The sequence below is a fragment of the Zosterops lateralis genome (genome assembly GCF_965231275.1).
Source record: "Zosterops lateralis genome assembly, chromosome: 3".
NCBI classification, from domain to species: domain Eukaryota; kingdom Metazoa; phylum Chordata; class Aves; order Passeriformes; family Zosteropidae; genus Zosterops; species Zosterops lateralis.
Window position 1 is genome coordinate 38,499,701 of NC_139764.1, and position 14,974 is coordinate 38,514,674.

Here is a 14,974-nt window from a genome sequence, read left to right on the forward strand (position 1 = left end):
AATGGCACTTTGCATCTTTTCCTAAGCACCCCCTCTCATCTCCTTCCCAGCTGTTGGCCCTGACTCCACACCACCTCTTTGTAATGTCAAAAACCCTGTAATGATACCAGCTCATCACCAATGAAGGAAAACCAAAAAAACATTAATGACATATCCTCTTAATCAGTATGGTAGTGGTTTTCCTCCTCAGAAAATATTCTGACTTGTATAGCTGTTTAGAAAGAAAAAAAATAAAAACAACATCAGGTATTATTTTGGTAAGGACAAGACTCATAGAAGAGACTATGAGAACGTGTCATCTAGATCAATCTATATTTCCTCTTTGCATTGCTTATCTTACAACCAACATTTCTGCACTTTAACAGAAAATAATTGCTCAGCTTAAAGGTTTCTTCTTTGGCTTTGCTCCTGAAGAGTCTAATAGGCTGTCGAGTGCATCACGTCGTTTTAGGAACTAAAATTCAAGAGGGCATTAGAACACTTGCTCCAGTGCACATTTGTAAACGCCAGTCAAGCCAAAACAATCTTCATTGCTTCTACAGTTATGTAAGAAAATGCAGATCAGATGGACGCAACATTTTTTAAATCAAATAATACCTTCTAAACCCTCTTCTGCATAATTTGTTGGTGATACAAAATAACTTATATTTGTAAAGAAAGCATTCCTAAAGACCATTTTTCATGACCCTTACTTCTGAGGCACCTTGGGGTCCTCAGGTCTATAGCCTCAAGTAGCCAGGTATTTTCTGCTGTGTGGTTTGTTGAATCTTCAGCCAATGGCTATTAAATGAAAAATATTCAGTTGCACTGAGCATGAGAAAAAAGAGCATAATCAGTGCACTAACATTGAAATATTAATTAGATAGGACTGGAACATGGAAACATTTAAAATAAATGTTCTTGTGGTACTATTAAATGCTAAATTTTATGCATACTAAATCATTTTGTAGCTTGTTAAAACAGCTTCTTTCTGTGGCCTAGGAGTTGCATAATTAATATATTTTTCTAGCCATTCGTGTTTAATTATTAAAAAGCTCAACTAACATTTAGATGGCAAAAGCATAAAAATCTTTCAAAAAGCCTAATCTTTTTGGGAAAATAGGACTGAAATAATTAATTTTTATTAGAGACTTTTTCATAATAATTTATTTCAAAATAGTATGTATCAGTCTTTTAAGACCCTTCTGAAATCTAGGGTAAGGAGAGGATTTCAATTTCTATTCTCTAGTATTATTTTGAATGTATATAACTTAAGTATTTTCTTGCACCGACAAACTAGGTGCAAGAAAGAGCTAACTTACAAACAAACTTACAAAATAGCTAGAATTTTTATTGTTCGGTTGTCTTTGTATATACCAGCCAAAAGTGAGACTTTTAACAACAGTAAAATTTTAACTATAGATTTCAGCTTACAAACATGTATCCTGTGTATTTAATAAATATATCCCATTAAAATTAATCAAACATAAATTTATTAAGAAAACATAAAAAGTTTACACAAACTTGGTTTGCCAGAAAGAGAACCCAAAACGGCGCTGCCAGTTTTGACAGGAGTTATGGAAGGAAATCCCTGTAGGGCTGGTACTGAACACACATCTGGGTGACACTACAGCTTGCATCATACAGCAAACAAATGCCTCCCATGATTATTGAACCTTGGCATGCACTTATTCCAAACACCTATGTACTCACATAATGAATAATGTCACTGGTGCACCATTGCCTTTTCTGCTTCCTATATACTGAAAACAATCAAGCAAAACTTAATTTCTAGATACATGACAACAAAGGAGTGGGATGGATGTTCCCCAATAACCGTGGCACAAATTTCTAATCTTGCCTTCACAAGGCAAGCCTGCTGGTTGCACATAAAAGCCCATAAAATAGGCAGAAATTCAGAGCAACAGCCTCCAAGCTTTGGGGTTTGAATGCAAGCAAACAGGCACAAAGGCAAGGGTTTCAAAGCAAGGAGAAATGAGCACTGAGAACCACAGCTGATGCCAGCCAGTCTGTTGGCTGCCCAAGGCATGGCAGCCCAGCTCCTGTCAAGTCTCTGGTAGGTATTATGAAAGTTTTAAGGGAAATTATAATCAGGCATTTGGAAGAGAGCAATGAGGTCGCTTCAGGGTGGTGGAGGAGAGTACTGGAACTGCTCACAAGCATTGTGCTAACAGGAGATAGCACAAACGTACTCACCCAAGAACTTAAAAAAAATTAGGATGCGAGTGTCTGGAACTGCAGATTTCCAGATGGTTGCTGGAGATGGGAGTTGAGCTTTGGATGCATGGAGAAAGGTCAGCCAGGTCCTAAAAGTAAAGCTATGTCTTATGTTTGATGTCACAGAGAGAAGAGCAAAATGATAATAAATGATGTGCAATACAAATGATGATTGCAGGAGGAGTACGTGGTTGTATCCTAAATGGAAGGAAAAAACATCGGGTTCTTGGAATTAGTTTGATATAAAAAGAGAAGAAATTCAGGGCAAAATATAAGAATTTTTTTCTATGGGAAGAAGACTCAAGTTAAATTACTTTAAACACAGGAATACAGATTTTGATGTTAAAAAGAGAGAGAGAAGCAAAATGCAACTTTGCAGCAGCTTTCTAATCTCAGGCTAAAAGCTGATTCCTCTTTTTTCTTGCTTTTCAAAGATTCACAGCTCCACCATTTCACAGGAGTTCAGTAAGAACCAGCCCAAGCTTGAATAAATGCAGCAGGAGTACTGCTGCTTTCCAATAGGCTTTTCTGGAGCATTCCTCCCACACCCTCTGAGGGAATAAAACAAGCTGATAGCTGAATAATGTAATCAACAGCAATTCATTGCCTTGAAGTTTAGTAAATAGGCAGAAAATATGGACCATGGGGTAAAGTACTTTAGAAAAAAAATTCTACAGAAGCAGACTGGGATTTCCTCTGTTAATGAAAAATTTAAATAGATATACAATGAATATACAGTTCAATGCTGATCTTCAGGGGATAAATCATAATAGGTATGTAGTTCAAAACATTAATGGATCCTGGTTGAAGCATATAGATCTTATTAAAGAATTTTTTGAGTAAATGTGAAATTGCTAGCCAAAAAACTTTAACTCTCATCCAAAAACAAAATTAAGCACCCCATTAACTAAATGCATGCAACTTGTGCAACTAAAAGCAGTGTCTGTTCTTAGTGAGTAAAAGTTCCTACTGCCTTTGCATTCTTGAAAAACCCCACTGACAACTCATAATAGAAATTATTTCTACTTTTTCTGTGCCAAAACATTTCTTGCCATCCTGCTATATCCTACCTGGCAGTGTAGTGTTAGGAGATAGCTTTGATACCCTCCTGCCCAGGTTTCTCACTGGCAGAACCTGGGCTGACCATATCCACCCAAGGTGTCTGTAAAAGTGTCAGAAAGCCTTGAAGATTACTCCCTGGATTGTGCGACTCCAGGACAAAATTCACCTAATACATCACAGAAGGTTACACACACAGGAAGAAAATCAAAAATACAAATACAGTTAAACAAAACAAACTACACCCCAAAAACAAACAACCAAAAACCAAACCAACCAAACAAAAAATATTCAAGTTTCTACCCACTACCTATATTCCTCAGATGCAGAAGCAAGTAGTCAGCAAGTAAAACATGAAAATAGAAGAGGACACTGCTATGTGAAAGAGGAAAGAATTAGATAAATAAGCAAACTGAGGGAGGGGGATAAAATACTGATTCAAAGGCATTCACAGTAAAATTTTCCAGCATAAAATCAGATTCCGATATGCTTATTCACCTGAGATCTTCTTAAGTTCTTTAGTTAAGCCCACAAAACAAAGAAAACAGAAGAAATCTGAAGTAAACCTTTAAGGGTTTGGTTGAGGTTTTTGCAATTATTCTTCATGAGCACTCACCAGTGAGTAAAACTCATACTCTACTTATAAAAGAATAAACTCAGCATTTAAAAATTAAACTGTTACCTTGAGAAATGCAGAGTTCATCTCTGATGGGCTGAAGGACACCTTTCTCTCTGAAAGACATCACAAGCTAGCTTCTGTCAAGTCAGAAATACAAACGAGAAGACAAATAAAATAATAGATGTGAGTGTTCCAGTGCAAGAGCAAGATTTCAGACTTGTTGAGGGTGAAATAAAGGTTTCATACCTCACATCAATGTGAGTACACTCAGAGCATTGATACAATTCATTACAAATGGTACTACATTAAGAAGTTGTTTAAATACACAATTTCATCCTGAGTTTTGTCTTCAGAGAGCTGGTCTTCATAACCTGCTGACAACACTGCAAAATGGTATGTAGACACTTTCTCCATGTGGATAGTTGAGGTAACAAACTCAGAATTCTTGTTTTGTAGAAATTAAGATGTTTCACCACAACTCAAAGTAAAATAAATAATTTTTTTCCCTATTCTCATACACTTCATGACATGAGAGGAGTAAAATACACTACAGACTTTACTGTAGCTATCAGTGACCAAGTTGATTTAGAACAAAAGCTAAAATAATTTTCTCACCGGTTTATAAGGGTTGAAATATTTTCTGCTTCTCAGTCAACATCTGCTTCCACTGTTGTGAAATATTTTGGCAGAACAATTTGATTTTTTCATTACAAAGAGGTGAAACATGAAAAGGAAAATATTTTATTATTTTCTATGGAGTAGCCTCCTTGATTATTCAAGCTAGTATTTTAACATTTGAATTTTAGCTTTAAAAAAAGTCTTAGAATATGATTATACCCCAAATACAAAATTACTGAAATACCATCAACCCGCCAAACTTCTGAGGGTAGAAACATGAAACTTGTAGAACTTCACAGAGTTGCCCAGACCTAATCCATAACCTCAAACAGGTTCAATATTATTTTACATTGTGTCCAACATATTTTTTTAAATACTCTGACTATTCCTAGCACTGGGCATGCAGATCCCCAGTGAGTATTAAGTCTTTTCTCAGATTTTATATGGGCAACACTGTATTCCCCCCCCTTAATTTATCTTCTCTGGCCTTCACAAAACCACTTTTGGGTTGTTTTCATACTTTCTGTCAGGGTTTCCAGCCATTGTTGTTATTTTGGTTTTTTGGTATTTAAAATTGCTTTCAGCTATACCCAGTTCTGGTGAAGTATGTACACAGTAGTAAGAAGCAGATAAACTTCCTGAATCTTTTCCCTTTCCAGGGGAGGTCAGTGCCATCCCTAGTACTTTTCCTCTGAGAATTTTGTGTTCTCCTCCTCAAGTGACCTCATTCATCTTTCTTCCTCCCTCGTCATCATATAAATGGAATTTATTGCAACAAGTATGAAAACTGCTTTTTAGGACTCTAATAGCAGACTATATCACCTGTGACATAAATGTTTGAAAACATTGCTGCTACTTGGACCAGTCTTTCCTCTCATTTTCAGAAGATCTAATCATCTACTCCAGGCTTTAGAACACTAATTTCTCTTAGTTGCATTTTTTATATTAAAAGAATTCCCGTCAAGTTTAAAGATGAGTGCAGGAAAGAACTGAGAAAAAAAAAAATTTAATTGTGCTCAGTCCCAGGTCAATAATAAGAACTGTCAGGGCAGTAATAGCAGCAGAGAACAGGAAAAATGGCCATGGCTGTTGAATGGTACCTTCCCCCAGAAGTCTGGGGTATAAAAGTCCAAATACTATTTAGCAACTTCTCTCACTGCCTGTGGATTTTCATTTCTTTTATGTTTTTTGCCCCTGTAATACCTTTAAACTAGGAACCAAATAAACATCACACAGTATTGCCACTCAGAAGCTGGGCCAATTCTACTACAAGCTAATTTCAAGGACATGAAAAGGCAAAAGCTTTTTGCCCTTAAGGTGCTAAAGCATGCATGCATACACAAGTGATTGTCACTACAGTTCTGGTATTTCTTTTTATGCTAGACATGATGAGAATGCCACATGAAAAAATTCCAGGTTTTTTAAATGGAATCCATGTTGTCTGTTTTCATATACATGAAAGAATATGCTTTTACTGGGGGGCCAATGAGAGGGAGAGGAAAGTATAAAATTCATCAGGAATCTGACATTTCTAGTCTACCCCAAAACCAAAATTGCTTTTATGCAGATGTTGCCTGCTGGGAGTTTTAATTAGGTGCCTTAGGATTATCCTTAGCAGAAAACCATGCTCCTTGGCCAGACTCAGTTCCCAGTGTACCCTGTCATTTCCACATTTAACAAGTATTTGGCCTTCATCAGCTGTGGGGTCCCACTCCTGTTGGGAATGCTCATACTGAAGAAAAAGTGAATACGAAACAGATGCATCATTGCTTGTTTATCAAAAACCCAGCTGACAGCATGAATTTTGAGGAGAAAGTCTGAAGTTATCTCCTGAGATTGGACACTTTTCAAAGACCAACATGTAAGTGAGTCAAAACCATTTTTTCAAGAAAAAATAATTTATTTGGGTCTAATACACAAAATAAAATTTGTTTCTCTTAGAGACCATCCCTGGGGTTTGTAACAACATTGGTGGGCTGGGGGCAGTAGTAGAAGGAACTTGTTTATCTGGTTTTCAGATCTTGGGGAAGAAACAATCCATACAATTAAAAAAAAATAAAATTAGTTGGAACACATAAATGTTATCAGAAAAAAACAAGTTTCATCCTAGTTCTGCGGAAAGTTAGGAATTCAAGAGAACAATTAATTTGCTTAAACCTTTTTATACAAATGCTGATTCCATTTGTCTGACAATATTTTTCAGCTGCAGATTTATTGCTTTTTTTTTTTTCATCCCCTGTGGCCAATAGTTTCCAGCAGGCTGCTCTTTCAATTTCTTTGTTTCACAAAGTCAGTCTGTGAGACTGCAGGTGAAAATTCTGTTTGGGGAATGCATTTTTATTATTTCTCGATAAATACTTTATGTGTTTTATTCCACATCTAACATTACTCTGCTCACAGAGGTTAATAGCAAAAGTCCACAATTATGGATGATGACTGGTTGCTTAGGCTTTACAGCCTTACAAGCTCTCCCTGTGGTTGCTCCAGGATGATATAAATACACTGTAAGTGCCCTTATATTCAAATGTACTTTGACTTTGCAGCAAAGAGCAACATTTGTTAAGATAACAGTGGGGATGTATTTCAAAATGCATAAGGGCCCTTTCAAGTTCACACAAAATTATGGTGAATCACAATACACGCATACTGAGAAATTAATTATTATATATATTTAATGATGATAATATATTGCATAATAGCCATTCACCTCTGTGCATGTACACACTTCAGACAAATATACAGAAACTCCTGGAAGTGCTAATCAACTTAATTTGCATGCACAATATCAAATATTCACAGCTAAAAAATCTGAATATAATTCTCATGGAAAATTCTTTTTCTTAGAGAACAAAGAGAGTAATGCCCTTGCTAACTCAGTTAAAGCAGTTACAGTAGTAATACCAATGTTTCCCTCTTACATGTTCTTCAGTTTGGAGGCTTTTATTTTTCAAGGTGAAGGAGTATAAAATAGCAGTGTTAAAGCCTCCAAATGAACAGATCAGAAGAAAATCATCTGAACATGAGGAAAAGCTCATTACTGGCTGAGGTGAGAAATTTAGAGGCTAGATGTAAGCTCCCTCCTCTGCCTGGACAGAGCTGCCTCATACACAGGAGGACATCCTAGCCATGGCAGCAGTCTATCCTGTGCATGCTGATCCTCTTTGATGAGACACTGAAATATTTGCCAGGTGCTGGAAAGGCAAGTAAAAAACTGATCACTGGGACATTCATGTGAGATTTGGGACCCTTGGATTCTGGTCTGCACATACAAAAATATTCCAATATTTTATACCCAAAGTGGAGCACTTAAAAAACAAATCAAGACAAAACAAAAAAAAACACCACACCTCAAAACCCCCAAACAAACAACCACAAAAAACCCACAACAAATCTCCCAACCAAACAAACCAACAAGCCAACATAAAAAAACAAACCATGAAAGCAACTGAGCCAGAATGCCCTATAATCCAGAGCATTAACTTGCAGGAGAAAAAGGAGTTCAGATAGGTGTCTTTACTACCTTCATCTAAGAAGGAATCCGGAAATCAAAAATAAAGCATCATAATGGTTAGAATGCCTGTGTTTCCTCTCCCCAACTAAGCAATAATAACAAAAGGCAACACTTAACAAGACTGACTGTGAAGACATGTAAAGTTGTGACAGACATTAATGCAGTCTACTAAGTAGCTTGTGTTTATACTGATATACTTGGTTTTATAATATACAGGTATACAGATGGCAGAATTATCCTTTTGCATGTTTGCATGCCACAGAAATCCAATCTTAGTATAAAACTTATAAAAACCATGAATCAAACATCTGCAGTTCTCAACTCAGTTGCAGTGTTAGCAGTAGTATACACAGAAAGGTATTGTTCTAGCAGCTCAAATTTAGCTTTAATTCAAAATGTTAGGTAAACATGATGTAGTCAACTTTTTGACATGGCCAAAATAGCTGTTCATTTTCCGTAGAAGCAGACAGGAATTCTTTAATTTCACACACACTGGCAGAAAAAAGTTCATCAGTAGCCACCTTTCTCACAGAAGAGATCTTTAGAGCATTTCTGCAGATGAGACACTCAAATCACATATTTACAGGTCCTAGACAACTATCTAGACCATAGTAGAATGTTTTTAAATAAATTATTCTTCCTAGAGGTCCAATTCTACTCAACATTATTCATAACTTTACCTTGAAAAATTTCTTAAAAATGTATTACCTGCTCCACTGCAAACAGCTCCCTGGGAGGCTCTGGGCTATTTGGCACTTCACAGGACATCACTCAGATTCCCAGAGGGAACTGGGACAGCTCAGCTGCTGCTGAAAGTCAGAAGATTCATGCAGCTCGTGGCAGACAAGGAAACACCAAGGAACTCAGGAAGATAGATCAGACACAGCAGGCACAGGCAGAAATCCTGAAAGAGGCTACCCTCTAGGAATTCTACAAACAAGCCATGAGCAATACACTGTGGGCAGGAAAGATTTCCCTTCACAGGCAAACCCCTGCCCCATAGCCAAAGGAAGATAGAAGTTGCTGTCTTTTAAAACTAACAAGAGTATACACTGGAAAGATCTCTTCTTGAAACCCATATCCTTGCAGAACTCCAGTTCAGAGCTATAATTCAGACCAATTGGGTTTGAACCCCTGCCCATCACACTGGGTCCAACACAAGATAACTATAAAATACACAGCCCCTCTCCCCATGCCATCTGGAAAAGCGCCATAGTACTTAAAAAAAACCCAAAGAGAAAAACCAGATTTTCCTGCTTTTGCAAGCAGCTTCTGACATCCCTGTAACAAAGTTTTCTAGTTTATTTTTCCACTTACCCTATTTTCTACTTCCCTTCATCCTGCAAAGTAGACTGAAGTATACCATGCCTTATCTCTACATTTTCCTTTCCTAACACATTTCTTTCCATCCCCATTACCTTTACATCATCTTTTAGCCTCTTTAAGTAAAATCCTCGTGATTCTTTGACACTTGAATAGTCACAGAATCACTCAGGTTGGAAAAGACCTTTAAGACCATTGAGTCCAACCCCCAGCTTAACCATGTCAAGTCCAACACTAATCTGTGTCCCTAAGCACCACATTTATATGTCTTTTAAGTGCTTCTAAGAATGCTGGTTCAACCACTTTCTTGGGCAGCCCATCCCAACGCTTGATAACCCTTTCGGTGAAGAAAGTTTTCCTAATATCCAATCTAAATCTCGGTACAACCTGAGCCATTTCCTTCTTGTCCTACACTAGCTGCTCCCCCACTGTTGTGGTTTGAAAGCAAAACGAGTGAGAGACTCCAAGTCAGAGATACAATTTAATAAGAAGAAAGGTAAAAAGGTAAAAATAAAATAAAATAAATGCAATAACACAAAGGACCACTGACAGAGTCAGAATACAACCTGAGCAGGATGGTGGAAGCAGTCCAGGTGAGGTGCCCTTCCTGAAGCAGTGATCCTGTAGAAAGGTCTGGTAGCTCTGCTCCTCTGGGAATCCAGTAGGTAAGGGCTGCTTGTCCTGTCCCAAATCCCAGCTTATATCCAGGTGAGAATGCTTGGCTCCTCCCCCTGGGTGGAGCATCTCACAATGGGATGATGAGTTGTGAAGTGGGTCCTTGATGGCCCATTAAACAGAGATAACTCCTGGAGGGAGTTACCTGTGAGTCATGGGCAAGGCGTTGATGGGCCATTAGCAGAAGACAGTCCTACACTAGAGCACTGCCCCACTTGGTTTCAACCATTCATGAAGATGGTGATAGAATAAATACTTTGTGTACATCCTACACTGCAACCCAGGACACCCACCCAGCCCTCAGGCACCACACCAATCCTATCTATACCCACCTATAGACCCTGAAATGTTCAGACTGCTCTCAGCTGTTATCTTGATGTCAAGATGTCCTGAATTAACTCTATTCTGCAAACTCTTAAAGAACACATAGGAGTAATTCACAGGGCTATCTAGCATTTCCTACTGATGACATTGGCCCAAAGTACAGTGCTTTATGAAAATAAGCAAAGAGATAAGGATGGTGGAAATTTTATATAATAGAATCTGCTCCTAATTAGATGATGCAATGTAGGCATTAACAAATGCATCACTTTGTTCCCATCATCAAACAGTTTGTGGTAACTTAGTAACTAGTTTTCTCATGGCACAAAAAGGAATTTTTAAATGTCCTGATTTTTTTCTGAATTCACTAGGTAACTAACTAATTTCATTATGTCTGGGTTCTTTTATTTTTTTTTCATTAACAGAACTAAATGTTAATTACAATATCTTACTGCTACTACTACCTGCTTCTTGCACTTCATTTATTGGAAAAAAGTAAAAGAGATTAAATATACCGACTCTTCTAGGTTAAATAATTTAATTGCTTTGGATAATGGCCTAATTAACTAGACAAACAACATAGAAGAAATGCATGCCACACTATGATTGCATGTTATGTCCAGGTTTTGTAGTGAATTAAGGTAAGTATCCCATTCCTGGCAGTTAATAAGGGGGAATCACTCACTCATCTGAAGAAATATAGTGCTGGAGTCTACAATAAAGTAGGTTTCTAGCACTGGAGAGATAGACACTAAAAATCGAAGGAGTTGAGATCATTTTCTTTAAGGTAATTGAGAATAGTGAGCCTTTTTTTTTTTTTTTTTTTCCAGCTGATGGCAATTTGCAATCCTGAACATTACCTGAGATATGCACCAAGAAAACCATGTGAATTGCAGAACTGAAAAACCATCCACGACACTGTACAGACATGTCTAAGGGCGAGTAGCCTCTAAAGTTAACATGAAAAGAAAACCCCTTCCTAGATAGTTACAAAGAGTATAAGATGATGATCCTACAGAATGAGCCATTAAAGGAGGAGACTTCCCCCAGTTTTAAATGAATTCTGCTACAAAAAGTCTTCCTCATGCCAAAACCCTCTCCATGGAGTTCATCCCTTTGCATGCAGATGTTTTTTCACATTTCTCTATGTTTACTTGTTATAATGCACAATCTGGCAATAAACAGACTTACCTCTGCATTTTTTGGCCCAAGATACAAAACTTGTGAATGAAATCCTAGGACTGCTTCCACAGTGTTGAGAATTTGGCCACTGAACAAGCTCTGCGCTTATTTAAGACACAGTGTTCACATGAGTATTCAGAAGCCTTGGCTCTTTTCTTTATTTAAAAGATGTTTCACTTAGTGAAGGACACAGTCTTCTTCCCTCCATCAAACTGCATGGCTTAAATCTCATTAAACAGTAATTCCCCTTTCAAAGACTGCAAGAAGTCAGTGAGATGTTCTTCTACAAAGACTTCCTAAAAGAGAATATTGTTTCAGCTAACAGTTAGGAAACTAAAGCACAAGATGAGAGTAGCTACAGAGGGTGAGAACCTACTTCAACCTCTATTTACATTTTAAAGGTTTTAAGAACAGGCTAAGCAAATGTTGAGACTCAGTTAATTTTCAAGAGCACTTTCAGCTCTGTGTTTCTGTGATGCAACCCTCAACTCATCATCTATATTAAAAAAACTTTGCAAGTTTCAGCTTGCTGGATTAAGGATAGCTTGACATATCAGAATAGAACAGGGTAAAGAAGAAAATAACCACCTAAGCCTGTGTCATCTTTATCACTATGAGAATAATTCTGGCCTTACAGATCATTCTTTTTTAATATAATTTCTCATTTTAGTAATAGGACTGGAGTAAAATAATATTTACATGGTGTTTTTAGTTGATTTTCAGGGTGCAGGAGAAAAATACACATGAGAAGAAAATAACAATTCTACCACCAAAGAGAAATATCTTTGTTTGTAAAAGTTGAAACAGAATATCTTAAAACCCAATTAGAAAGCCTGCTCTCCTGAGACTTAAGGAGAGAAATGTTCTATTCTAAGGGTGCTGTGGAAACTTCTACCAAAACCTTGCATGTTCAGAGGTAGAAAATCTCTTCTGCTAATCTGCTTCCAGGTCCAGAACCGATTTCTTGAGTTTCAGGTTTCTTTCTTCACTGCATCAGGGCAGTGTCCTTTGTCTTTTAATACTTCATTTAATATACTTCAAATTGCTTACTCTTCCATTCTTACCTTAATCAAAAGGCTCTTCTTCAGCTTATCCTCTGTAATTGATGTAATGAATATTTTCCATGCTTTCAAAGAATAATAATAAAAGCCTTTTTGGGTTGTTTTGTTGGGGTTGTTTTGAGGGGTGGTGGGTTTATTTTTGAGAAAAGCAAACAAGCATTACCTACTCAATCTTGTAAAATTGACTGTAAATTAAATGTTGAATCCCAGCTACATTTTTGAGGATCAGACTATTCTGTTCTTAATTTACACAGAGGCTTTATTAATTTACACAGAGGCTTCTTTCACATAGATCTCTACCATCATCTTTCAAACTGTTCTATGCAGCTGGCCAGATGCTGAGATTCCTTTTGGAAATGACAATCAATAAATTTACTGGACAGTAAAAAAAAAATAAGAATTCAAAAGTCAAGTTTGAATTTTCCTCCACAGGAGAAGTGACTTTGACATTTACCAGCACCCTGAAATCAACCTGAACTCAACCAAAATTCAGATAAATGTAAAATAAACACTTTACTGACAGAAGCGAAATAGATGAAATTTGAATATTTTACTAAAGAAATATAGAAATAAATTAAAAATGCAAAGAAAGTTCTAGCTATCAACTGCAAAGGTTCACATGGAACCCACTGTTAGACATTCATAGCTCAGGTCCCAGCGTCTAGCTGCTTGGCACAATTAGAGGACGCAAAACTGTTAAATAGAAGAGTATTTGATTTGAGATTCTCTACCTCCTGCTTCTCCTCAATACTTCAGATCTTCTCATGCAAATCTTCCCATCACTTCTTCCTTCAAAGATGTCCTATGATTTCCCACCCTCTGGCTGCTCACATCTGCTTGGGAAAGGCTGGTATTCCCTGGGCATGATTAAAAGTGATTCCCCCTTGTCCAAATGGCAAAGCAATCAGCTATGAGTGCTGAGGGGCTTGGCAGACTTGGAGCCCCTTGTGAAGCAAAACACCTGTCTGGGCACAATCAAGTCCTTATGCAGATCTTCTTCATGCTATTAACCTGTATTTTTAGGCACAAGTAACCTCATCAATCATACTTTCTAGAGTCACACTGTTGGGATTAATCTATGCACCAAATTATTGTATTTCACTTAGGAACAGACATAACAGTAACTACTCACCTTCAGGGTAATACCAGCCCTTCCCTGACTGCTCCCTAAGATAACACTTCAGGTGTAATCTGACAGTGATGTTTATTTCAAGGAAAATTATCATAGTGAATCTACCCATCTGTTTAAATGATCATCCATCTCAGCACCAAAATCAGAAACAATCAGTTGACATTCCTAAATCACATAGGTTAGAAAGGATGGCTTCCTTCTCCTTGGCTATGAGAATGTCCCTAAAATTTGGAAGTTATCACTACAGTAATATACGTAGTTTTCTTTGGTATCACCTTCTCTCCAGGAAAAGGAAGTCCAGCAGTCTAACAGTATACTTCACATGGAAGTATAACCTCTGTAGTAGGATACTACACTACTGTAGTAGTGGCACTTGTGCCTTTATAATTAGTATCATGCATAAGGGAGAACTCAGATGACCTTTAAATCTCACCCCTACCCAAAAAATTTAATTATCTAGAGCTGGAATTGGAAGAGAACCATTTTAGTAACTCAAAGCCTTCTATTTCCACCCATAATTAGGCACATCACTATTAGGTTCTCAAAGGGGTGACCAACAATACAGGAAGAATATACAACAGAAAAAAAAAAACCCTCTCTTCATCCCTTGTGCATGCCTCATCAACCAAACATTAGAAACATTTCTAAAATCATTAGAAAAAGGAAAGGATACTGTGCAAGGAAAAAATAAGCTAATTGAGGAATTGAAGAGATTGGTTTATAATATGAATATGAGAAACTGACCCAAAAGCCATTGTGTCAGTAGAAAGTCTTTTTAAAGGAAACCACAAAAAATTATTTGTGCTTTGTCTGCTATCACCTCATGTTAGCAGCATACACAAATCTTAGAACCAACCAAAGGTGAGGATAAACATTACATTTAACTATAAATATTGGCCCAAATATTATTTATTAAAATAAAATGTTGGCAAGTTTTGGATGATTCAGAAGAAAAAAAAATAAAAATGATAACTTAGTTCATTAAAAACAGTCCAAAGTGTAACTAAACTGTGTGGGAGCATGCTTACTGGTTGGACTTGAGTGGGGAACTGAGAGACAGTGTGAAATCTCTATTCCCAAGTGGCAACATGATCCTGGCCAAGTTATTTAGCTCCTGTTTGTTTATCCATCTGTAACATGGGTGTAAGAAGAGTTATTTCCCAGATGGCAGCGGGGTGAAAGTTAATTGATGTTTGTAAACTTCTGGCAAAGTCTCTGATGAGAGGTGAGCACAAAATAATATTACATTCACCTTC